This window comes from Lycium barbarum, chromosome 12 (genome assembly GCF_019175385.1).
Source record: "Lycium barbarum isolate Lr01 chromosome 12, ASM1917538v2, whole genome shotgun sequence".
NCBI classification, from domain to species: domain Eukaryota; kingdom Viridiplantae; phylum Streptophyta; class Magnoliopsida; order Solanales; family Solanaceae; genus Lycium; species Lycium barbarum.
In genome coordinates, this window is record NC_083348.1 from 50,178,409 (window position 1) to 50,204,018 (window position 25,610).

Genomic DNA, 25,610 nt, shown 5'->3' on the forward strand with positions numbered 1-25,610 from the left:
AGAGGGCCATTCATACAAACAGCCGAGAGGGCCAATCATTCAAACAAGCCGAGAGGTTCATTCATACAAATAGCCAAGAGGGCCATTCATACAAACAAACAAGAGGACCATTCAACTAAATTTCGCAAAATATATCTGCATATGGTCAAATACAGGGAAAAGGCAAACAGCCGCCGGAAAGAAGCCGGATCCTGAACCAGATCCAGACAAATTGCGGAGCAAACGTGAAACATTTTCTTGCGTAGCCGATCAAAATAAGGTGCCCATGAGAGTAAAGCTCCCCGGCTAGGATTTGGAAGCTATCCAGACTCAGACTCAGCCACAATTTATCTTGTTTTATTTTGTTTTCTGAAAACCGCGACCGGTCGGACACACACCGGGAAATTTGAAAGTATGCCTGCATAAGGGACATATTCTTCTCCTGCGAGTCGAACTATATGTGACCTGATTCTCAGAGACCAGGGATATGTAGGAAAACTCAAGGCCGGAGGTTCAGTCACATTCTAATAGTCGTCCGGAAAAACCCCAGTCACAACACTGAAGGTTTCAGGATTTTCCTTTTAAATCGCTTCAAAGTCTCTAGTTGAGTCGAACTACAAGTGACCTGAGTTCTCATGTAACCTGAGATATGTAGGAAACCTAGAGACCCGGGTCCTGCCACATATGTGAAAATTGCATGAAAGATAAAGGGTGAAATGAACTAGGTTAGTTAAAAATTAGGGTTAGTCAAATTTCGTTGCTCAGGGATGGTCCCGCCATCCCCGAACACCGAAGGGGCAGTTGTTGACACCTAATTTTTGACCTCCCATAATTTACTTTAATTACTCAGAGTCCTTGAAAAATAAATAAAATAAGCCGTGCACCTTAAAAGGTTTAAATAATTTTATGAAATTGCTCAGAACAATTTTCACTCCTTTAAATTGAGGAAGGATTTTTCATGACATCATCAAGGTTGTTTAGAAGTTAATTGGCATTTTATGACATTTATAAGATACTTATTTGATTTAATCAAAGAGAAAAAAAAAGGAGCATTTTTTGTCTTAAAATAATAATAATTATTTAATTGTTAAAATTGCCAAAAACATTATTCCCTTTAATCTATGGATTTTGAGTAATTTAAATAACTAATCATTTCACCCTTTAATCTTTAATTTTTTGCATGATTGTGTGTTTTGTCAAAATTTATGTATAATTATCTATAAATATTTTAATTATTTAATTAAGTGGTCCTTATTGCAAATTGAGGTTTCAATTAATTTGTTATGGACACAATTAATTTGACCAGTTCATGGTTCAAGGACATTGGTCAATTTTGTAAAATTAGCCTTTTAATGTCCTTGATTGAAATAACCAAATTCATTGGTTCAAATTAATCAAGATCATTGATGCAATTTAATTTTTAAAAACTGCAAATTAGGCCAACTATGGCCATAATTGAAATGACCAGCTAAATTAAGGTCAATTAAGGCCAAATTTGTCCATAATTGAAATGATTAGTTGGATCAGAATAGATTATGGGCCATTTTCGCAATTTTGGGCCTATTGACATAATTTGGCCCATTTTAAAACTATTTTTATGAAATAAAATAAATATGTCCTAATTTTATCTATAATTAAGATATTACTAATTTTAATATTTTAATTACCTTTATACGCCTACTAGTATACATATATATATATATATATATATATATATGTATGTATGTATAACTTGCGTATACATATATATGTATACAATTAAAGGGCCCCTTTTTACTCTTTAAAATATGGACAGAGTACAGCCCAAACTAGGCCAAGACCCAGCCCTAGTCGTTTAAAACATCAAAGGGGGTAATATCCCCCCCCCCCCCCCTTCATTTTATTTGCCATTTTCAGAAAAAGAAAAAAAAAGATCCCCCTCCCCTTTCTCTCTCTTCCACTTTCTAAATAAAACCCTAAGCGCTACCTCTCATTCCCTTCCTCTCTCTATGCCAAAAATGGTAAATTCACAGAACATAGCAGTCGCATGCAGCTTTATTGTGTCCATTATCATGAAAGCATTTAATGTTGCACTAGATCTCGTGATTTAAAATCACGTGTATGGTAATGAATCAAATTTCTTTCTTTATTTTACTTTATTATGTTGAGATTTACACGTATTGTTATTATACCTTGCTTAGATTTCATTGGTTGGGTTTGAAAAGGTTGGATCGAACTGAGTAAGGTTCATATCTGACGTGCATATGCTTGAGAGGCCATGTGAGGCGTAGATCTGGTCTTAAAGTTTATTTTTCTGGAAATATATTAGTCCCACATCAATGGTTTTTGGAGTTTAGATGATGTTTGGGGTTCTACAGAAAAAGAGGGAAAAAGGTAAAAAGAGGCTTTTTCTGAAAGAAAGTTTGAGTCTCGAAGTCAAAAATTTTAAAAGAGTTTTTTTGGAGTTAGACAATTGGAGAAGTTCAAATAAAGGCTAAAATTTCAAATTTTTAAGCCTCTATTAAATTTTAAGACTTCACTAAGGGTGAGGTCTTTATGAGTTGAATTTTTTTTATTTTTTCTCTTTTGTTAGAGTCTGTGTGGCTGAGTTGTGGGTTTTGGAAGCACTTAAGGCTTTCAAATTCATTTTTGACCAGGGCTGCACCACAAAAAGGTAACATTCTACCTTACTTAATTATTCTTATTTTTGGTATTGTTTAGTATTAGTCTAAATGATAATAACTTATTAATGTTGGTTAGGTGCTGTTTTGCTTGTGGTTCAGTTGAGTTTATGTATTGATTAAGATATAGATGTGGAGGTTGCCCCTCTTTATTTTCAAAGCCATGTCTGACATTAATAAGTGGTCTTTTGAAGTAGACTGAATGTGTATGCCTAAATAATGCAATGATTGTTTAAATATGCTGGAATAGACTTCATCTATTCTTTTGGATGTTGAAGGTTACTTAATTTTGTTGTTCAATGCTTATATCTGATGAGGACATGATCACATAAGTTATGCTACCAATTTGATGAATTTTTAAGCTAACATTAATCCCGTTGAATGTAGTAGAACATCTAAAGGTTGTGATATCTATTTGAAGTATTTGAAGCAATTGTTTTTTTTTTTGTAAGAATGTGACTTTTGTTTCTCTTGAATCTGTTCTTGTTTGGGCCTGCATACTTGTTTGATGTTAATTAAGTGACATGAGTTGTGACAAGAATAAAACATGGGAAGGATCATGATCAGGTTAAAACAGAACTTAGGGGAACTTGGCATGTCCATAAGAAATATGTGACAATCGGCTAAGGAATTTAGATTTAAGGTTTGCTTGCACTTGTGTGGGTCTGAGGCCTTCTCAGGTCTGCTTGAATGTGCTTAAGTAGTCAAGTAACTCTGAATTGTTGTATTTTAAAGAAAGTAATGTCCTAGAGCAGGATAAGGAAGTCTAAAATGAAGTTGAGATTCAAGATCACTCATAAGATAATAAGGTGTTAAAGGGCCCATTAGGAGTTAATAAAGGTCTATAAAACTATTGAGATTATTCTAAAATGAAGTGGAATCTCATATGCCATTAGCAGGATTAAGTGTCATGTTTGGTTTCATTTGAATAGAATTCAAACTGTGCATTCATATTATCAGACCTTCTCTCTTATCTGGTTCATGTATGAAATTTTCAAAAGATGTTTAAGATAGCTTTAAAAGATGATTTGGGGCATGATGTACCTTTAACTGTCTAAAAACTGATTGATCAATTGGAGATGGAACTGTTTTGAACCTGGAGTTAGGTATTCAATCTGATTCTTTAAAATCTTAAGTGATTTAATTATTCAACTTTCTTAAGTGTTAATGGCTAAAGGTATTCAATAAGGCTTCACATAGTATGGTTTTGAAACTAAAGTTGACTAGAAACTATTTAGTTTATGTAATTAATTAGGGTGTCTAGGTGTGACTCATTTTAAGGGGGATGGGCAGTGGCAAACCACTTTTGTCCATGAGTTTTGGTGATTGGCCTTTGGTAGGAGAATAAGGTAAAGGGGTGGGTTTGCTTTGGGAGAGCAAAAGGTGAGCTTAGGCATGAACTGGAGGTAATGACCAGTGGGGCCTTTGATCCATTTTTACTGAAAGTAAGGTGTAGGAAAGGGATGGGGAAGTGATGACCTCACCCTATCCTATCCTTCTTTCATGACCCTAAGGCTTCCTTGACTCCCTAGTTCAGTGAGAGTTGGTAATTGTTCAAAGGTGGTTTGCCAAGCCTTGGGGGAAAATTCTTGTGATTTCTTGTTGCCTAAAACTAAGTTAGAATAGAGGGACATTTATCTGTTATATCTTTATCATGCCTTGGGGATTTTTGAATTTCATGTTGTCTAAAACTAAGTTTGAAACAAAGGGTAGGCGTCTGTCATGTCCTTGTCACGATTAAAGAGGTCAAAATTGCTATTAATTAAGTCCCAAATAGATGAGTTTCTCACTTAGTTGTTTCACCTTATGTTTTCCCTTTTCTTTCCTTAAGGTTTGACTTGTTTACTTCCTGAGGAATGTGTTTAAAGCTGGTGTGGTGATTAGGTGGACTTGGTCATTTAAGGGCACTTATCTTGGTCTGAACTTAGAAATGAACGCTTAATTAATCTTAGGTTGGTAAAAGCCTCAATTTCTTGAACTAAATTGTGACACCTAGACTTTACTGAATATTATATTATAACTTAGACTAAATGAATAAAAATTGTGATTTGCCTAGTAATAATTGGTTCTGTGTCATTGGTGACTTAAAAACCTTGTTATATATAGAATTAAGGGGAAGAAATAACTCATGTATTCTATCTGTGCTCTAAAATGAGTGGAGTTAAATGGGATTTGGTCTGATATTGATTATGGGGGACATGGTAAGTTTTCTTCAAGGCAGTATGGGCCACTTGATTTAGAATGGTCTTTTCAAGACACCTCAAGAGGGCAAAGAAGAGCCAAGCTTAGCTTGACTCATAGTGTCTACCTCCCAAATGAGGGGTTTCATGACTAGTCTATATACCATGGGGAATATTCTTGTCTTAAAGGGACAGGACTTCCTTAAATCCTATCATTTAAAAAAAGAAAAAGAAAGAAAGGCCTGAAGGTAAGAAGGGTTAGGAAACCTTAGTATGTTCAAAGGCCTAAAATGCACTTAGGAGGTTAAGAGTAATGAATGTGATCATTTCAAGGAGTTGGTCTTTAGTTTTGTTTCTAAAAGCAATAAACTAGTTTAAGATTATTGGCAATAAAATGTCCATGCTAGGAATTTAAAGGAGTCTGAATATGTAAAGATTGGGTTTTGAACTTTATGCCATCTTTTGGGGGTTCATTGGCACAAATGTAGTTGACTCTGTCACCTGTCTATCTGAAGTGGTAACTTGTATAAAGCTTTGTTGTAACATGATACTGCTACTGCTATATTAAAATAAAATAAAAATATGTGTTCTTTCCTGAGAATGGGAAACTATATAGTCTCAATTCACTTGGTGTTGTTTGGTCTAGGCCTCATGATGCTCCAACTCTTTTTTTTTGTGTAATTACAAGTTACAGGATCTTCCCTTTTGCTTATACTCTCCTATTTTGCTTTTGTGACTACCTTAAACAAATTCTGATCCCCTGCTATAAATATATGAAATTAATGAATTATTTATTTGATGTGCATTAAAATTAAAGTTTGGACTTTGATTAGCTTTGCCTTGTCTATAGTAATTGGACATATAAGAGTGTGGTTAGACATACACCCTGCACAGATTTATAAAAGAAAGGAGTATACACATGGTATATACATACCATGTGTATAGCATGGATATACTGTGTGCGTACCTATAAGAAAATAGGCTAGTTATGGGCAGTATGTATATGTAAATACAAGAGTAGGACCTGGTTATGACACCTGTTTGATTAAGTATCTTGGAATTGATATACATATTCTATGTGTCCCATGGTATTACAGTGTCTGCCCCCATTCTTGTCATGATCTTGAACTTATTTAAAAGTTACTTTGTATTCACAATATTTCCCATAAGCTAATACTTGTGCACAGCTTCGAGACTATGGTTATGTACTGATGTAACACTGGTTTTGTTAAAGAGTTTAAGGAGGTTTTGGGGTGATAGATCTAGCCACTCCCCGATATTGTCACGACCCAACCCCGTAGGCCGTGACTAGTGCCCGAATTGGACACTCATATTGCCGGTTAACTGTAATCATTTATAACTAGTATGTCATGAACTTATTTGTATAAAAAGGTATGGTGTTGTTTTAAAGCTGTCAATTTTTTTTTTGTATGTCGTAGGCACCTGTCTCCTGAGGAGTTACAATTTTTAAACAACAACATATATCTTTCTACGCAAGCCGAAAAGGCTGCCATTACGAATGGGTACGCCCCAAACATAAGTCATAGTCATACAACGCATCAACAACTACATACAGACCCACAAAGATGTCCACAAACCTCTAAGAGTAATGACTGTATCATATGGCGGGATAGGGCCCCGCCGTACCCAATTAAATACATATGAATACAACACAAGGGAGTTATACCACAAGCTAGCTCCGGAACAAAGGAGCAGTCCAAAATAGCTGAATAGGTACCCTAAGCTGACGGATCTCCAAAACGAGCGTCTGTACCTGCGGGCATGAACGCAGCCCCCCGAAGAAAGGGGGTCAGTACGGAGTATGTACTGAGTATGTAAAGCATGAAATATAGTAAATAGAAACATATCTGAAGTGAGTAGCATAAGATTCAGTACAAAGACCAAAAATCCCAAGACTTACTTGTCACATAATTCATCATAAGTTTTAGTAATCATAACAAGGTAGTCATATCATATGTAAGTACATATATATCGTGTCCCGCCCCTTTTGTAAGGGACTCGGTAAGTAAAATCATATTATAATCATACATATATATAACGTGTCCCGGCCCTTTAATAAGGGACTCGGTATTAAAATCATAGCCTCATAAACATAAACATATACACATATACACATATACACCTATACACCTACCGCGGCCAAGTATCCAGCGGTCAATATCACACATATACACATATACACCTACCGCGGCCAAGTATCCAGCGGTAAATATCACACATACCGCGGTCAAGTATCCAGCGGCAACATCACACATACAAATACCGCGGCCAAGAATCCAGCGGCGATACCACACATATGCAATTCATCTTCGGTTTTTTTTTTTTTTTTTTTGAAATCTCATTACTAACTATAGCAAGGAACATCTCAGATTTTATGTACATGCGTACTTTAATCATGATGTAACTTTGAGATCAAGTATGTCTCTAGTTGTGCAAATATTCAAGAGTAGGAACTTCTATGCATCATTCATTAGTCAATCATATAATAAACTCATGACAATAACATTACAGAATGAAAAGGATCACAAATCATGTTTGGAACTAGAGAGTAGAATTTACCCCAAGGTTCATATCATTTCATACTTACGTCTAGGACATGCCAAGAAAAGAAAGGAATAGGCCTTACATACCTTTAGCGTTTAGTCGTATAATAACTTGTACTTACTGCCCAATGGTACTTATCCTATATCAAGATATCACAAGCTATGATTAGTTTACGAGGGAATTCGATACGTATTTTGACACTCACAATCCCTTTCTAACATTTAGACGACATTTCGTTCGCATTCAAACCAACTAGTGCTACAAGCTAATATTGCTAGTCATTCTTTCATGTATCAATCCAAACTTGTATAAACATGATTTAAGGGACTTTGGACAGTCCATACATCATTCAAAACTGTCCCATACTCACGGCCAAACAGCACACACAACGCTACAATTTCTATTTCGCAATTTTCCAACTTCAATTACAACGACAACAACACGTTTACAACATTACTTATGCGATTAGCGGAACTGTTTCAGCATCATATTTATTCTTATAACAGCCCACAAACCATTTCAATTTCAACTTGAATCATTAAGCTTCACTTTCACTACACGTTCATAGCAACAATCAATATTCAACATTCACTAATTTGCTTCTAACCTTAAAACAGTCCACTATTTTGGACTGCTTGCGTACTTCAATTTGATTTGTTTCTTTAACACCTAAATTCACATATTCAACATACATACAATATACCACAATGTTCATAACAACAACAATCAAAACCTGGCACAAAACAGTCCATAATTTCCCCTAAAACAGCCCCTTTACACGGCTTCAACACAACTATAACAACTTCATGATTTTCATCCATTCATCCAAACCACAACACATTCAATCCATTTCCAATACATGTACAAGGAGATTAAACATGATTCCATTAAAGCCTACAACACATGGCTCATTTAAACTTTTTAGAAAACAGTCCATTACCACAACATGTCCAAAACAGTCCAATAACATGTCCAAAACAGTCCCTAAACAATGTTCGGAATTCTTGCAAACATTTACGAACATACTAAGCAAACCACCTATGATTCTTACACATTATTGCATGTCTTCTTTTCATATATTTTCAGTCGGTTATGACCAGCTATCCACACGACAAATACAACATCAATTCATACACAACTAAACTACATCGTCATTTCTATAATCCATACAACAACTCACAAACGATTTTAGTTTCAACTCCAACCATTAAACACCTTCATTTACATCATGAAATTCATGATAATAACAATCAAAATATCATGTAAAAACAGTTCACTAACTCCCTTACAAAATAGTCCAATACCAACATACAACATCATAAACCAACTTCTACAATCTTTGTTCATTTACATATGTTGACACCCATTCAATTCACCAACAATACATACAAAATGAAACCAACCATGGCTTCCCCAAGCTCACGGCTCAACCCCTTACTTCAACCACAACAACAATCCAATAACAACATGCATGAATTATACATTCAAATCGTCATGCAACACAAGAACAATAATCATCCTTACCTTATAAGTTGTTCTTCACTTTGGCCGAATCTTCAACCCTATTGAGGTGCTACACCTCCTTGTTTCTTTCCAACAACTACTACACGTTCTTGTACACGAGATGAGGAGTTGATTTGAGGAAGAAAACTGATTTTTGTTTTTGGTGGTGGAGCTTCCATGGCCGTGGCTCTCTTTCTCTAGTTGGAGAAGATGAGAGCTTCTCTCTCTTGTTCAATTTGTGGCATTGGGAAAAATGAGTTGGCATGCAACTTTTGGTCAACAAAGTTGGATATTTTTTCTGCCCAAGGGGTCTTGCACGTTCCCCCAACTGAGCATGGGCAAAAATCTGATTTTTTCCATGTGTTTGTGGGGCCCACACGGCCACTAGTGAAAAATTGTGAACATTTAAGTCTTAATCCCCGCTCAGCCCAACTTGCATCGTCCATATATCCTTATCCCGATATAATTTTGACAAGAGGTTTGTTTAATTACAAACTAGACTCGATGAACTTCATTTTAGGCTTTTGAAATACCTTAAAACTCCTCATATACAAGGAGATATGCCTCCTACAATATAGACTAAAATCGGATCCGAAATTTTACTGAAGTTGTTTCGATTCATTTTGTTTAACTTCTAATCCTCTTCCAACCTTATGTAACCTATTATGCATACATATACACACTTATATACATCAATAAAAATCTATATACACATCTCGAAGGGTCCAGAGAATCACAATAACCTTAAGCATAACTAGAGAACTCACAAAGCTTTGACGAAACTCCAATCGCAAAAGTATATTCATATCTTTTGTCCATCCTCTATATCATTACTAATAATCTCAATTACTTTAAAAGGTCACTCGCATTACCTCATATACATACTCATAGCGCGATTCCACACCCTTTAGTTAACCGTGTCGCCTTGGGATACTTAAGGAAACCATGTACATATAACGATATTCTTACTAACTCGATTAACTTTCCTTGAACCTTCTTAACTCATTCTTTCTTGTTTTAATACAGTAGCACAAATTATTATGGAGTGTAACATTCTTCCCCCCTTAGGAACATTCGTCCTCGAATGTTACATTAGTGTTGTATGAGCATACTTAACCTTTTACCCTTCCTAGTAAATCTTATCCTTCACTACCTCACAGCCTGTCTTACCAATACATTCGCATGCGTCACAATTCATTTTCCTTTGTACTCTCATATTAATCATACTACTACTTCTTTTACTATAAACTCGTCATAATTTATCCTTGCTTATCAATTCAGTCGGTACCTTACTAATAACACTTTATCAAGATTATCCAGCCTTTTCTAAATCATCTCTTAATATCATAAACCCTTTCCAAATTCTTCTTTTACCGTATCGATATCGACTTCCTAATTACTATTACCATCGATTCGGCAGTCGACTTATTTCTCGCAGTCAACTACACTCACCACTTAGTCCACTCTTATCATTACCGTTGACACGACTTTCAAAACATATTAATTACTAATATCTCATTCCTTTTATATTTGTAGGAAAATTTTTGCAGAGTTCACTCTGTATTTCTTACTATCCCAGAACCTGTACGCAGGAAATACCAACAATGCCTCACAGGGCCAACATATATATATATACACATCATATCATATCATAGCCACACAGGGCTCCCAATATTAACAACAGTATGAAAATGATGGACTTACCTCGTATGTCTAATCCAAACTGCACCTGTTATACTTTCTCTTTCAATTCTCAACTTTACATTTCAATCGCACTTCCATTCCTTACTCGACATATACCTTTCGTACCTTTGCTTACCTGCGTACTTTGAAACTTCCAATATCATCAATCACTTTCTTCTGTCGATGTCGTTCTTCAACTGAAATCAAATGTTAGTATACAGAATTTCATTTTCTATGACTGGGCTCTATCGCACGATCTTAGATATGAAAGAAAGGTAACATCCTAAATGCCCTGTAGCATCCTGTTTATAGATGTGGTGCACAACACATCGATAAACAAGACTCTACTAGACACGGTCTGTAGACACTCCTAGGACGAACTGCTCTGATACCACTTCTGTCACGACCCAACCCCGTAGGCCGTGACTAGTGCCCGAATTGGACACTCATATTGCCGGTTAACTGTAATCATTTATAACTAGTATGTCATGAACTTATTTGTATAAAACGGTATGGTGTTGTTTTAAAGCTGACAATTTTTTTTTTGTATGTCGTAGGCACCTGTCTCCTGAGGAGTTACAATTTTTAAACAACAACATATATCTTTCTACGCAAGCCGACAAGGCTGCCACGATATGCAACATACCAAACATACATATATATGCAAGCCGACAAGGCTGCCATTACGAATGGGTACGCCCCAAACATAAGTCATAGACATACAATGCATCAACAACTACATACAGACCCACAAAGATGTCCACAGACCTCTAAGAGTAATGACTGTATCATATGGCGGGACAGGGCCCCGCCGTACCCAATTAAACACATATGAATACAACACAAAGGAGTTATACCACAAGCTAGCTCCGGAACAAAGGAGCAGTCCAAAATAGCTGAATAGGTACCCTAAGCTGACGGATCTCCAAAACGAGCGTCTGTACCTGCGGGCATGAACGCAGCCCCCCCGAAGAAAGGGGGTCAGTACGGAGTATGTACTGAGTATGTAAAGCATGAAATATAGTAAATAGAAACATATCTGAAGTGAGTAGCATAAGATTCAGTACAAAGACCAAAAATCCCAAGACTTGTCACATAATTCATCATAAGTTTTAGTAATCATAACAAGGTAGTCATATCATATGTAAGTACATATATATCGTGTCCCGCCCCTTTTGTAAGGGACTCGGTAAGTAAAATCATATTATAATCATACATATATATAACGTGTCCCGACCCTTTAATAAAGGACTCGGTATTAAAATCATAGCCTCATAAACATAAACATATACACATATACACATATACACCTATACACCTACCGCGGCCAAGTATCCAGCGGTCAATATCACACATATACACCTACCGCGGCCAAGTATCCAGCGGTAAATATCACACATACCGCGGTCAAGTATCCAGCGGCAACATCACACATACAAATACCGCGACCAAGAATCCAGCGGCGATACCACACATATGCAATTCATCTTCGGTTCTCTTTTTTTTTTTTTTGAAATCTCATTACTAACTATAGCAAGGAACATCTCAGATTTTATGTACATGCGTACTTTAATCATGGTGTAACTTTGAGATCAAGTATGTCTCTAGTTGTGCAAATATTCAAGAGTAGGAACTTCTATGCATCATTCATTAGTCAATCATATAATAAACTCATGACAATAACATTACAGAATGAAAAGGATCAGAAATCATGTTTGGAACTAGAGAGTAGAATTTACCCCAAGGTTCATATCATTTCATACTTACGTCTAGGACATGCCAAGAAAAGAAAGGAATAGGCCTTACATACCTTTAGCGTTTAGTCGTATAATAACTTGTACTTGCTGCCCAATGGTACTTATCCTATATCAAGATATCACAAGCTATGATTAGTTTACGACGGAATTCGATACGTATTTTGACACTCACAATCCCTTTCTAACATTTAGACGACGTTTCGTTCGTATTCAAACCAACTAGTGCTACAAGCTAATATTGCTAGTCATTCTTTCATGTATCAATCCAAACTTGTATAAACATGATTTAAGGGACTTTGGACAGTCCATACATCATTCAAAACTGCCCCATACTCACGGCCAAACAGCACACACAACGCTACAATTTCTATTTCGCAATTTTCCAACTTCAATTACAACGACAACAACACGTTTACAACATTACTTATGCGATTAGCGGAACTGTTTCAGCATCATATTTATTCTTATAACAGCCCACAAACCATTTCAATTTCAACTTGAATCATTAAGCTTCACTTTCACTACACGTTCATAGCAACAATCAATATTCAACATTCACTAATTTGCTTCTAACCTTAAAACAGTCCACTGTTTTGGACTGCTTGCGTACTTCAATTTGATTTGTTTCTTTAACACCTAAATTCACATATTCAACATACATACAATATACCACAATGTTCATAACAACAACAATCAAAACTTGGCACAAAACATTCCATAATTTCCCCTAAAACAACCCCTTTACACGGCTTCAATACAACTATAACAACTTCATGATTTTCATCCATTCATCCAAACCACAACACATTCAATCCATTTCCAATACATGTACAAGGATATTAAACATGATTCCATTAAAGCCTACAACACATGGCTCATTTAAACTTTTTAGAAAACAGTCCATTACCACAACATGTCCAAAACAGTCCCTAAACAATGTTCGGAATTCTTGCAAACATTTACGAACATACTAAGCAAACCACCTATGATTCTTACACATTATTTCATGCCTTCTTTTCATATATTTTCAGTAGGTTATGACCAGCTATCCACACGACAAATACAACATCAATTCATACACAACTAAACTACATCGTCATTTCTATAATCCATACAACAACTCACAAACGATTTTAGTTTCAACTCCTACCATTAAACACCTTCATTTACATCATGAAATTCATGATAATAACAATCAAAATATCAAGTAAAAACAGTTCACTAACTCCCTCACAAAACAGTCCAATACCAACATACAACATCATAAACCAACTTCTACAATCTTTGTTCATTTACATATGTTGACACCCATTCAATTCACCAACAATACATACAAAATGAAACCAACCATGGCTTCCCCAAGCTCATGGCTCAACCCCTTACTTCAACCACAACAACAATCCAATAACAACATGTATGAATTATACATTCAAATCGTCATGCAACACAAGAACAATAATCATCCTTACCTTATAACTTGTTCTTCACTTTGGCCGAATCTTCAACCCTATTGAGGTGCTACACCTCCTTGTTTCTTTCCAACAACTACTACACGTTCTTGTATACTAGATGAGGAGTTGATTTGAGGAAGAAAACTGATTTTTTTTTTTTGGTGGTGGAGCTTCCATGGCCGTGGCTCTCTTTCTCTAGTTGGAGAAGATGAGAGCTTCTCTCTCTTGTTCAATTTGTGGCATTGGGAAAAATGAGTTGGCATGCAACTTTTGGTCAACAAAGTTGGATATTTTTTCTGCCCAAGGGGTCTTGCACGTTCCCCCAACTGAGCATGGGCAAAAATCTGATTTTTGCCATGTGTTTGTGGGGCCCACACAGCCACTAGTGAAAAATTGTGAACATTTAAGTCTTAATCCCCGCTCAGCCCAACTTGCATCGTCCATATCTCCTTATCCCGATATAATTTTGACGAGAGGTTTGTTTAATTACAAACTAGACTCGATGAACTTCATTTTAGGCTTTTGAAATACCTTAAAACTCCTCATATACAAGGAGATATGCCTCCTACAATATAGACTAAAATCGGATCCGAAATTTTACTGAAGTTGTTCCGATTCATTTTGTTTAACTTCTAATCCTCTTCCAACCTTATGTAACCTATTATGCATACATATACACACTTATATACATCAATAAAAATCTATATACACATCTCGAAGGGTCCAGAGAATCACAATAACCTTAAGCATAACTAGAGAACTCACAAAGCTTTGACGAAACTCCAATCGCAAAAGTATATTCATATCTTTTGTCCATCCTCTATATCATTACTAATAATCTCAATTACTTTAAAAGGTCACTCGCATTACCTCATATACATACTCATAGCGCGATTCCACACCCTTTAGTTAACCGTGTCGCCTTGGGATACTTAAGGAAACCATGTACATATAACGATATTCTTACTAACTCGATTAACTTTCCTTGAACCTTCTTAACTCATTATTTCTTGTTTTAATACAGTAGCACAGATTATTATGGAGTGTAACAGATATCCAGCCATGCCGAGGGTTCATGAAACCCCTTGGAACTTGTGCAGTGTCGGGAACAAGGGTGGTGACAACCTTTCCCATTGGTATATTGTGGTTTGAGGTTTTCAAGTGAAGCAATGGTATATAACTAATGTCCTTGGTTTGTGCACTTGTGATCAAGTGGGGAAGTATATGGATGTGTATATATATATATATATATATATATATATGGTCATGATAGAATTAGGTCCATCAAACATAGATTAAAAAATGGGGATGTATATGTATACGCATATATGTAAGCATAATTCTGATAATACTAGATCCACTAAACCTATACTAATCCAATTCCTTTTCTTTTTCCCTCCTACTTCACGGCCACTTGTGCCATAGTCCAACCAGACTGTTAGGCCAAAGCCCCAACAGAAATATTATTTCAAATTGTTAAGTGTAAAAAGGGAAGCTAATATTACGAAGGCCCAACCATGAATGACAATGGCACGAAGGCCCAACCATGGGTAAAAATGGCTTTAAGGGGTTTGGTACACCCCTAACTTAACTCCTTTTCCTCCTTTAATTTCAGTATGTCATTTTTATCTAATGTGAAATGTTATATTTGTATAAACTCACATTATTATTGGAATCCTTTACATTTTGAATTAGGCATCTTAGGTGAACGGTGCATATGCCGTTTAGTTAGACCTTAGGCCCCAACGCGATTTTAAAACCCGAATTAGTGTAAACATTTTCCAAAAAGAAATAAAAATGGCTAGGGTAGTAAGGGAAATAAAGGGATCACTCCTAGCGTTTACAAGAAATAAAGGGTTGCTATCATCTTTTCCTCAAATTAGACTAAATCAGATTTTTGTAAAAATTGAGAAAAACGCTTCTTTCTAGTTAAGTTTCAGTCTTTTTTCAAAGTCCTGTTTTTAATTTCAGGAGAAAAAATGGGTTTTCAGAACTATGTGAATAATACACCCTACAAAAAGAGTTCCATCCTTTTATATTAAAAATCTGGTGAAAATGGATTTTCAGAACTATATGAATAAAATGATTTACAAAAAACGAATTATGTCCTTTTAAATTAAAAATTAGACGAAGGTATGGGTTTTTAAAGCTGTGTAAATAATATGCTTTGCGAAAATAAGTTCTGTCTTTTAAACCAAAAATCAGACGAATCAAAAATAGTTTTAGGCATGTATATGTGTAATTCACTTGTACTGAGGTATACAGATTATTTTTTCTAGAACTAAACTAAAGCAAGCCATAGAGTTTTTAACGGATGAGGCCCAAATCAAAAAGGTCATATTTTAGGCCACTTTCAATCAATTTTTCTTAGGAAAAAAGAGACAAATAATGTTTTGGACTTAGTCTAGGAACTGAAGAAAAAGAGTAAGATATTTTGGTCAAAACCAAACAAATCTTAATCATTTTATATAAGAGAACGAAGTTTGGGCCTAAGCCCATGACAAATAGTTTTTCTTCTAAGCAATCAAGTTTTAAGATAAAATTCCAGGATCATAAATAATAAATTTGATTATGTAAACCCAAGTGTTTTATATAAACCCGCACCAACTATTTTTCTTTTTAAATAAGTAAAGTGTTAAATAAAGGTGTTCTAAAAACGTACTAAATGGACTAACCCGGACCATGTATGAGTCTAGGCATGTGGAAATTTCATTTATCCTAAACCTTTAAAGACACCTTTATCTTTACAAAAGTAACATTATCCTTATATGTGAAAGCAACTAATTATATTTGGATATTATAAATATGAACCTAAATACCCTATATGTAAAGGGAATATATTTAATTCTTCTCAAAAAATGATATGCAACAGATGACAGATTTTTTCGGGAAAATAAACACCAAGTAAACAGTTCATGCAAATACTCACACATTCGAATTCGAAGGTCAACTGTATAGTATGGATCCTTAATACTAGGGTGTCTAACACCTTCCCTAGGGGATCACCAGAACCCTTACCTAGAACTTTGGATTAAGAAGGATTTTTCACGGTGTATGAATAAATCCTTCAAAACTGGTTTTCCTAATTTCCAAAAAATTAGGTGGTGACTCTTTTAAAACAAAGTCCGAAAGAGCACCAACGATTTCGAAGTAGCTTTTCCGAGCGCTAACACCACCCGCGAAAATACAAACCGCTACGAACCCAAGCCATTAGATGATAAACACATGATAACAATCATAACCCATCAACTATAGAAGGTCTACTAGGTTCTAGGGTTACTAATTCTAATTCACCATTGTAGACCCATAAAAGGAATGGTAATCATGAAAATGATAACATAATGATAGAAGGAATGATTGAGACTTACCACTCAAGGATATTCTTACCCTAGCTTGGAAATTCGCCCTAGGGGCTTGTGGGGAACTGTTTTGGAGTTTTATGAATAAAGAATTCAGAACTAAGTGTTTAAAAGCCGACATTTTGTTCCCATCGACCGCTGCAGCGGTCAAATCGTCACTGCAGCGGTCTCGCTATAGCGGCCAAGTGCCCGGTATAACGGACCACACCAAACCTTTCCTCCGCTATGGAGAGCGTAGACCCACTGCCACGGCCCCGCTACGGCGGTCCAGTGTCTGCCATAGCTGACACCCCATTTCTCACTTGTCCGCAGCGGCGAGAGGATCACCGCTGTAGTGGTCCCGCTACAGCGGCACATCCCCCGCCGCACCAGTACCACTAAAGCAGTAAACTCATAATTTTCTCAATTTTTCAACTCTATCAGCTAACATTTCATCCGAGGCCTCACAAACAAAACATGCACGTAGACATAAAAACACCATACGAACTAACCTGTGGCCTCAGAATTCCCAACGGGGTTCTAATTCCCTACATCACCCCCCCTCCCCCATGGACTCAACATAATCAAGAAATCATCACAAACAAGTCATGTTTTCAGTTCTTAGACTTATACAATCGAGTTTTTATTAGCTCGTTCTACCTTTGGGAAGGTTCTATTTGTTAGGGTGATCCTATATTTTCCATAATGATCGGGAGGGTTGTTACAGCCAGCCCAAACCAAACCACTTCCTCTTCACGAATGCGGGATGGCCCACACAAATGCAACCCTCACGATCACAGTGCTTCCCTCGCAAACTCAAAGAAGATAACCATAACTAGACACCAGAAAATTCTGGTGTTCCCCGAACTTAGAATTGATATACGAAACTCACCCAGAATCCCTGAGATACAAACCAAATATGCAAACTGAGTATAAACGACGCTACAAAATTTTTTGTGGACTCACAATTTCCCAAAAGAGGTCTCCTTAACCCGGTGTTGACTAGGGGTGGCAAATGGGCCATTTGGGCTAAAGTTGGGCAAGTCAATATGGGCTGAATCAATAGATAGGTCAATGCCCAACCCTGCCCAAAGCATGCTTGGGCTAAGATAACTTGGGTCAAGATAGGTGAAATGATGGGTCATAACCCAAACTGCCTAACTTAGCCCACTTTTAAAACGTTTTGAGAAACTAAAAATATTAATATTCTTTGATTGCAAATATTCTCTCACCCATGCTTTTTTCAAATAAACGGAATTTTGAAAATCAAACTAAATACTTTTTGAAAATAGGGAAATTAAAAAAAAATATTCTTTAAAAAATTTCAAATAAAAAATGTAAAAAATAAAAAATTACTTTAAAATTAAATTATGATTAAAAAAGAATTAATCATGTTTTGTTACTTTTATATTTTTGAAAGAAAAGTAGTTGATGGGTTAGTTTGGGCTCATTTGATGACTTGAGATGGGTCAACTTGGGCTTAGCCCAAATCAGCTCACCTTCAAAATCACTCTGGCCCAAACCCATTAAAACTTGGGCGGGTCAAATGGGTTTGGGCTAGTTTTGTCACCCCTACTGTTGACCAAGGTTAACTCCAAAACATTCGAAATCCATAATTCCAACCAATGACCCAAATCACACCCGAACGCCTCGGGAGCCCAACCAAGGACTCAACTAAGTTATAAATTATGTTGTGGACCTAATAGAATTGATGAAACTTTGAAAATGATGAAAATATCCTCGATGTTGACTTTGGTCAACCCTTTCCATTCAATTTACTTAGAACCTCTAAAAACCACCAAAACCAATCAAAACTTTCCTGATTGCCTCAGGAACCGCGTCACCCATTCCCACAAGTCATAAATACCGATACAAAGCTATAACAAGGGTATTTGGGAAAAAATGTCCAAAAGCTCAAACAGACCAAACAGGTTGTTGCAATAATGATATGAAGAAGACAGTAACAACCTTTTAACCATACCCCCTTTCGATGGTAAGTTCGGCTGAACATTTGAGACTTAGGAAACCAGTATGAGGTATGAGGGTAGGAAGATATAGTACAGGCTGGGGTACTCTCAATATGTGTATGGAAAATAAATCGGGTTGAACAAATCAATAATTGACTTAGGGTTGAACAAATCAATAATTGACTTATGTAAAGCCTAGTCGGGGTTAGATGGGAGATCATAGACGTGTCATTAAGTTCTACAAAGTTACCTACCATAGAATGGTCTAACTGTATGAAGTTTCAACTTCGCAGATGCGTAGTCGCAACTCTCAGGAAGTATTTAAAATAAGAAGCAATGGTAGATAAAGTTCAGCTGAAGTATTTTAACTTTGAGGAAATCACAAAGCCTATTATATAAGGTCGAGTTAAGGACATGTGTGGGGTAACACTATTAAATGGACACTATTGAGGGGCAAGTGCGAGTAAGAATGGTTGTGGGGATGGCTAAGCTAAGTATAGGTGGTCTAAAGATTCTAAGGACATTAGGGCGTAGAAAACTCGCAGTATATATGAACCGTGATCCTCTCAAAATGGATAAGATAGAGAGTACCCTCGAAAGGGTGGAATCAACCGTGATATCTCTTTCTTCATAATGTCATATGTATAAGGCGAAAAAGGGACGCCGAGTGACAGGGATTAGAAGGAGAAATGAATTTAGGAATGGTATTTGAGATATATAGGCTCGAAGTATCAGGACATAATGGGAATTGGGATGAGTGAGAACAATTGTGTTGTAAGTGTCGGAACAGATAGTGCAAGGTTCCAAACAGTGTCATATTCCAAAGGTTTAAGCACCCTACATGTAATGACCCATTTGGTCGTTATTGCTTTTTTGATGCTTCTGACCATTTATCGACCTTTGTTAGCTCACTTTTGACCGGAGGGGACCGTTGACACGCCTACCGAGGTCTTTGGATATGATTTGGGTGATTTTGTGGAAATTTGGGCTTAAAGTGAAAAAGTGTTGACTTAAAGTTGACATGGGTAAATAGACCTTTATCAAAATTCTATTGATTCCGAGAGGTCGGGATGATCATTTGTGATTGATTGGTCTGTTTGGTACGATTCCCAATGCACTCGGGTGTGATTTGGGACTAGTGTTAGAAAGTTGGTTTCGATATTTGGGGGTTGACTTGGTCAAGGAGACCCCCGTTAGGAAATCCGAGGCCACGGGTGAGTTCATAATGTGTTTTTATGTATATTTGCATATCTGGTTTGTGTGTATAGGGCCTCGGGAGATAATCGGATTTTGGAATGAGTTTGTGGAACTTGAATTATTTCTGGCTTTTGGTGTACCGTAATAGCGTCCAGGTGAATTTCTAGGTAACCGTTGTAGCGGTGGGGTGAGTGCTGAAGTGGGACCGTTATAGCGGTCCCGTGATCATAGAGGTAGTTGATGGGTTGTTTCTTTATTTAATGACTTAATAAAACCCCGACCCTTATGTTATTATTCTATTCTCTAAACCTTAAGCGTTGGAGGCGAATTTAAGGGTTTTGGGGAAGATTCTTCATCAAGGTCATTCTCTTGGTCTTAGATTCCACTAGTTATTATTCCTAATCATGATCTAATGCTAGAAGTCTATAGAATCAAAGAGGGATTAAATGGGTTTTCATGAAAGTTTTTTAAAAAGGGTTTAGACTTTCTAAGTTGATTATGCTGATGAAATTGGTTAACTTAGTCATAGAATATGATGTATCTAATGTTGTTGAGCTTATATCTACCATTGTGAGAGATTAAATTCTTGAATTGAAAATTTAGGGCTCATACCCAAATTTGGGGGTTTTGCCTAGAATCCTAATTTAAGTGATTTGTTAGTTCTTCAAGCATATAATTGATGGGATTTGATCACCTAGAACACTAATTACATGTTAAGACTTGTAGATTCCTAATTTCCTCTTTCTAGTTCATAAACCTCATTCCATTGGTTTGGATTAGGGTCTTGAATTGAAGTAAGGTTTGATTGATGTTTTTTATTCATTCTAAAATCATAATCCGGATATGACTAGACTTCCATTATCTCGAGGCTCAAACTAAGGGAAAGACTAAGGTTTGACTATTGGAGACTTTGCTGTTCGGCCTTCCAGGTAGGTTACGACTTACCTTCTGGTTAGACATCGATTAACGAACCATATATATAGTTAGTTTGTGTTGGAGAAAACATGTGGACCTTCGGGTATGAAGTCGGGTTGGATATTGTCTTAGGTTGGCCTTGTTGTGTGATTTGCGGGATAGCCACCACGTTGCGTTATTGACGTATCTTGTTCTATTTACTTATTGGCTGGTTGCCACTTTGAGACATTGAATATTGTGATTAGTGATATATCATGACTATGATATTGCGGTACTTTACTTGATTGATATTGAGATGAGACTTGTGATTCTATTGTGGCTTATTGTGTAGCCTTATTATTGACATTAATTGTGTGGCACTGTTTGGGATTGAATTGGTTGTCGATATTAAGTTGCTTCATATTCATTCTCATTTCCATGATACATTGATATTGAATGGTTATGGTACTGATGATGATAAGTGAGAGAGTGTAGCCTCTGAGGTCTTTCCTGGAGAGCGTAAACTTGATATGAGATCGATATTATGAGGTGTCCATGTGGGGCACATTTCTAATTGATGTAAGGTTGATGTGATATCTTGTCGTTGTCATGAGGTGTCCATGTGGAGTGTCACACCTCGAAAAACTTCATGTCATTGCGCGGTGAATAGGCTAACGTAGGTTAAGGTGTATATGATGTCCCCACTAGTAAGAAGGGATACTTAATGATTCTAATTAAGATTTCAAAGACATTTGGGAAAAAAAAAGCTTGATGGAGGAAGTTAAGGTAGAGAATATTGAACATAGTGTACCAGCAGGTATTCCTGGTAATTTACGGGGTTAGAAGTTGAACGGATCAAGCCGATGCAGGCTGAGCAGATTCAGGGAAGTCTGCAAACACCAGACATTATCGATGGACCGTCGATCATGTCGACGGACCATCAATATGCACCGCCGTTATGTTATGAGAATTCTGATCTGCAGGAACAGATCGACGGGATACATCGACGGACCGTCGATCTCCGCAGTCAATAGGACCCTGCAACTTCTGGCCTGCAAAAGCAGGTCGACAGAGCAAGTTGACGGACCGTCGACCCACTCGTCGAATCGCTTACCTGGAACTTTTCAGTTATAGCTATTAATAGACGAGTTACACCCTAAATTTTCAGATTTCACTCTCTCTCCAAGTCTTGAAGGTTCTAGAAAATTCTCTCATTATATTATCATATATCCAAGGGAAATCAAGGAGTAAAGACCAAGAAATTGTGGAATCAAGTGCAAGGATACTCTCTAGGGTTTGTGGAAATCAAGAATCTCTTTGGTGTTGAAGTAGGGTTTTCTCCAAGTGAAGTAATTCCATCCAAAGTCCATTCCTACATCACCAAAGGTAAGTTTTATGTTCAATTCATGTTATTAAGAATATTGAGAGGTTAAAAGACTTGGATTATGGAAGGGGGAAGAATATGGAGTGCAATAAGGAGATACTGGTATTCTTGAATGATGACTTAACTTGAATAATAGTTCTTGACATGTTAGTAGTACAAACTTGTGGTGAATGGTACAAATGATATTAAAGGAGTATTTTATGAGAATGAATATGATGTTGTAATATAGGTGCGATTATGGATGATCTTGAAGGTGGATTTAAGAAGTAAACAATGTTTAACTTAAGGAACCTATTGATTATGTTATCATGAATGTTCTTATGGATGGTTGAGGGTTATCTTATTCTATGGAAGAAGTTGTCGAAACAAAGGAAGTGTCACCAAATTTCCATATTCTTTTAATTGCTTTAGCTTAAGCTTAAGTATGTTTCCGGTTGTTTAATCTTAGAACAAACTCTCTTGAAGGTAGAACCGCGAGCTTGAAAGGCAAACAATTAGACGATAAAGTTGAGGAGACATAAAGGTATGTGAGGCTAGTCCCTTCTTTTTCTAAGGCATGACTCCATAATATGACTTCTTTTAACTTTCCACGATGTTCTCATATTCCGGAAACTATGAGTCTATGACTATTAAGAACTACTCATGAGATAAAGATAAGAGATATGTTACGAAAATGATCAATGATGATGATGATTCTAAGTCAAGAGATTCCAAAGCTTACGATATGATATTCTTATGAAGTTAATGACCCTTATACGATTCTTTGATGTTATTCGTTGTTGCTAGACTCACTTTATAATGCTAGTTCCTTCAAGGTGAGATATGATGATCATGACTACTCCATAATGGAATCGGGGGTTCTCGACTTTACGTCACCCCAATAGAGTTATCGCTTGTCCTGGAGTTTTTATGCATGCATTATGATAAGTATATGATAATGAGATTACACCGCGCCTAGATGGCCAGGCATGACACCGCTGAGGCGGCCAGCTTATGACTACACTGTGCCTAGATGGCCGGACATGACATCGCTAAGACGGGCAGCTTATGACTACATCGTGCCTAGATGGTCGGGCATGACACCGCTAAGGTGGGCGGCTTGATATAACACCGTGCCTAGATGGCCGGACATGACACGACTAGTGGGCGGTGTGTGATAGTTACCCAGACGAGGGTTAACGATGATGGTATATTTGATATGCATAGCATGTGTTTTCCATTAAAATCTAAGCAGGTTATATCTTCGCCTCATGTTTCATCATTTCTTTATTATGTTAGTATTATTCATGCCTTACATACTCAGTACACTTTTCGTACTGACGTCCTTTTCTTTTGGACGCTGTGTTCATGCCCACAGGTAGATAGGAAGATGGTGCAGACCCGTAGGATCTTATCTTTTCAGCGGATTTACAAGAGCACTCCATTACTCCGGAGGTGCTACTTATGGTCATATTATTTTGTCTATATATTTGGGTATGATGGGATCCTGTCCCGTCCTTATGTCACAGTACTCTAGTAGAGGCTCGTAGATACGGATGCGTGGGCAGTTGATGTCTTATGGATATATCAATGTATATTTTGTATATCATTTTTGTAGCCACAAGGGCTTATATATATATATATATATATATATATATATATCTGTGCGTGTGTGTGTATGCTGCCTTCGAGATTGTGTATGTTCAGGTTGGGTATGATGACTAGCATAATAAGTGGTGCTCGGTAGTCAGCTCTGGGTACCCGTCATGGGCCCCTAGTCCGGTCGTGACAAGGAGGTATTATACTGATTGCGCGACCATTCTAGGTTGTGTGATTCGGGATGGTCGGTAGGCGTGAAGCGTGGAAAGGTCGTCTCTAGGCTTTGTGTTACAGAGCGACATGGTACATGGACTTCGTAGGTCTCCCATGGGTCATGACCGTCGAGACGTGATGTTCCACTCGAGGCATGTGTATACACAGTATTGATATATGTCCATTGCATTCATGTCATCCACATCATTGCATTGCATTGCACTTGTTATAATCATTGTGATTGGATTGTTATTGTGCTATGGATACTTTATCGGATACTTGATTGAATATTTTACCGGTTATGATGAGTACTTGGAACACTTGAGATTAGATTCTTTAACAATAAGCTTGATCAGATATGATGAGACTTAGAACACTCGAGTTAAGATACTTCACTATAGACTTAATCAGTTATAGAACCTTCTTGGTAGCTTAGGGTTTGCATACTTATGTGAATTGTTGATACTTGAGGACTTGATGTGTATTGCTGAGACTGTATTATACTTGTACTTGATTTTGATCATGCCTACCTTTCATTTACTTTCTTTATATATGTTAGCTAACTGAGGACAACCTATGATACCTACCAACACTTGTTCTTTGTACTGACCGGCACTTCCTACATTCTTTTATGAATGCAGAGTACCAGGATAGATGTACCTTTATCCCTCGTGGCTGATATTCGAGGATTGCTGATTCAAGTCTCTTCAGGGTGAGCATGAGGATGTTCGCTGCCCGAAGAGTCTTCCTATTATTATGTCTTCCTTTCTATTCTGAGACATGATTTTGAGACTATTATGAATTATTATTTAGACTTGTAGTAATTAGTTTAGATGCTCTTGTATGACCAGATCAGATACTGGGTGGATTTCTTTTCCTTCCGCACATATTTATATTATATTTGTGAGACTTATGTTATTTTTCTTTCTTCCGCTTTTTTCTATAAATTGTGAATGTTGAGTTAAGAGTTCGCCTACCGAGGTGGAAAAGGTAGGTGCCCGCACGACTTTGTGAAATTGGATCGTAACAAGTTGGTATCAGAGACCTAAGTTACCCGGTCTATAATAAATCTCGTGGATCGGTATGATGAGCTCCTTATCTATCTGCGAGAAGCTATAAGACATTTTAGGAAACTTCCAACTCTTTCATTCTCTCATGCGACTTCATTCAAATTGGTAACTAGTCGATTCCAATTGGTATCTAAACTTTCTTATCTTAATCACCCATGGAGCGTGGAAACTCCTCCTTAAATTCTTATGCG

General features: G+C 36.9%; 1 long non-coding RNA gene across 1 annotated transcript; it reads left to right on the top strand.

The window, feature by feature from the left end:
* Positions 1 to 1,889: 1,889 nt before the first annotated feature.
* On the top strand, positions 1,890 to 15,372 carry LOC132623775 (uncharacterized). Its single transcript, XR_009576421.1, has 3 exons — positions 1,890 to 2,082; positions 2,552 to 2,632; positions 14,803 to 15,372. It is a non-coding gene; the product is annotated as an uncharacterized LOC132623775 (long non-coding RNA).
* Positions 15,373 to 25,610: the final 10,238 nt, after the last annotated feature.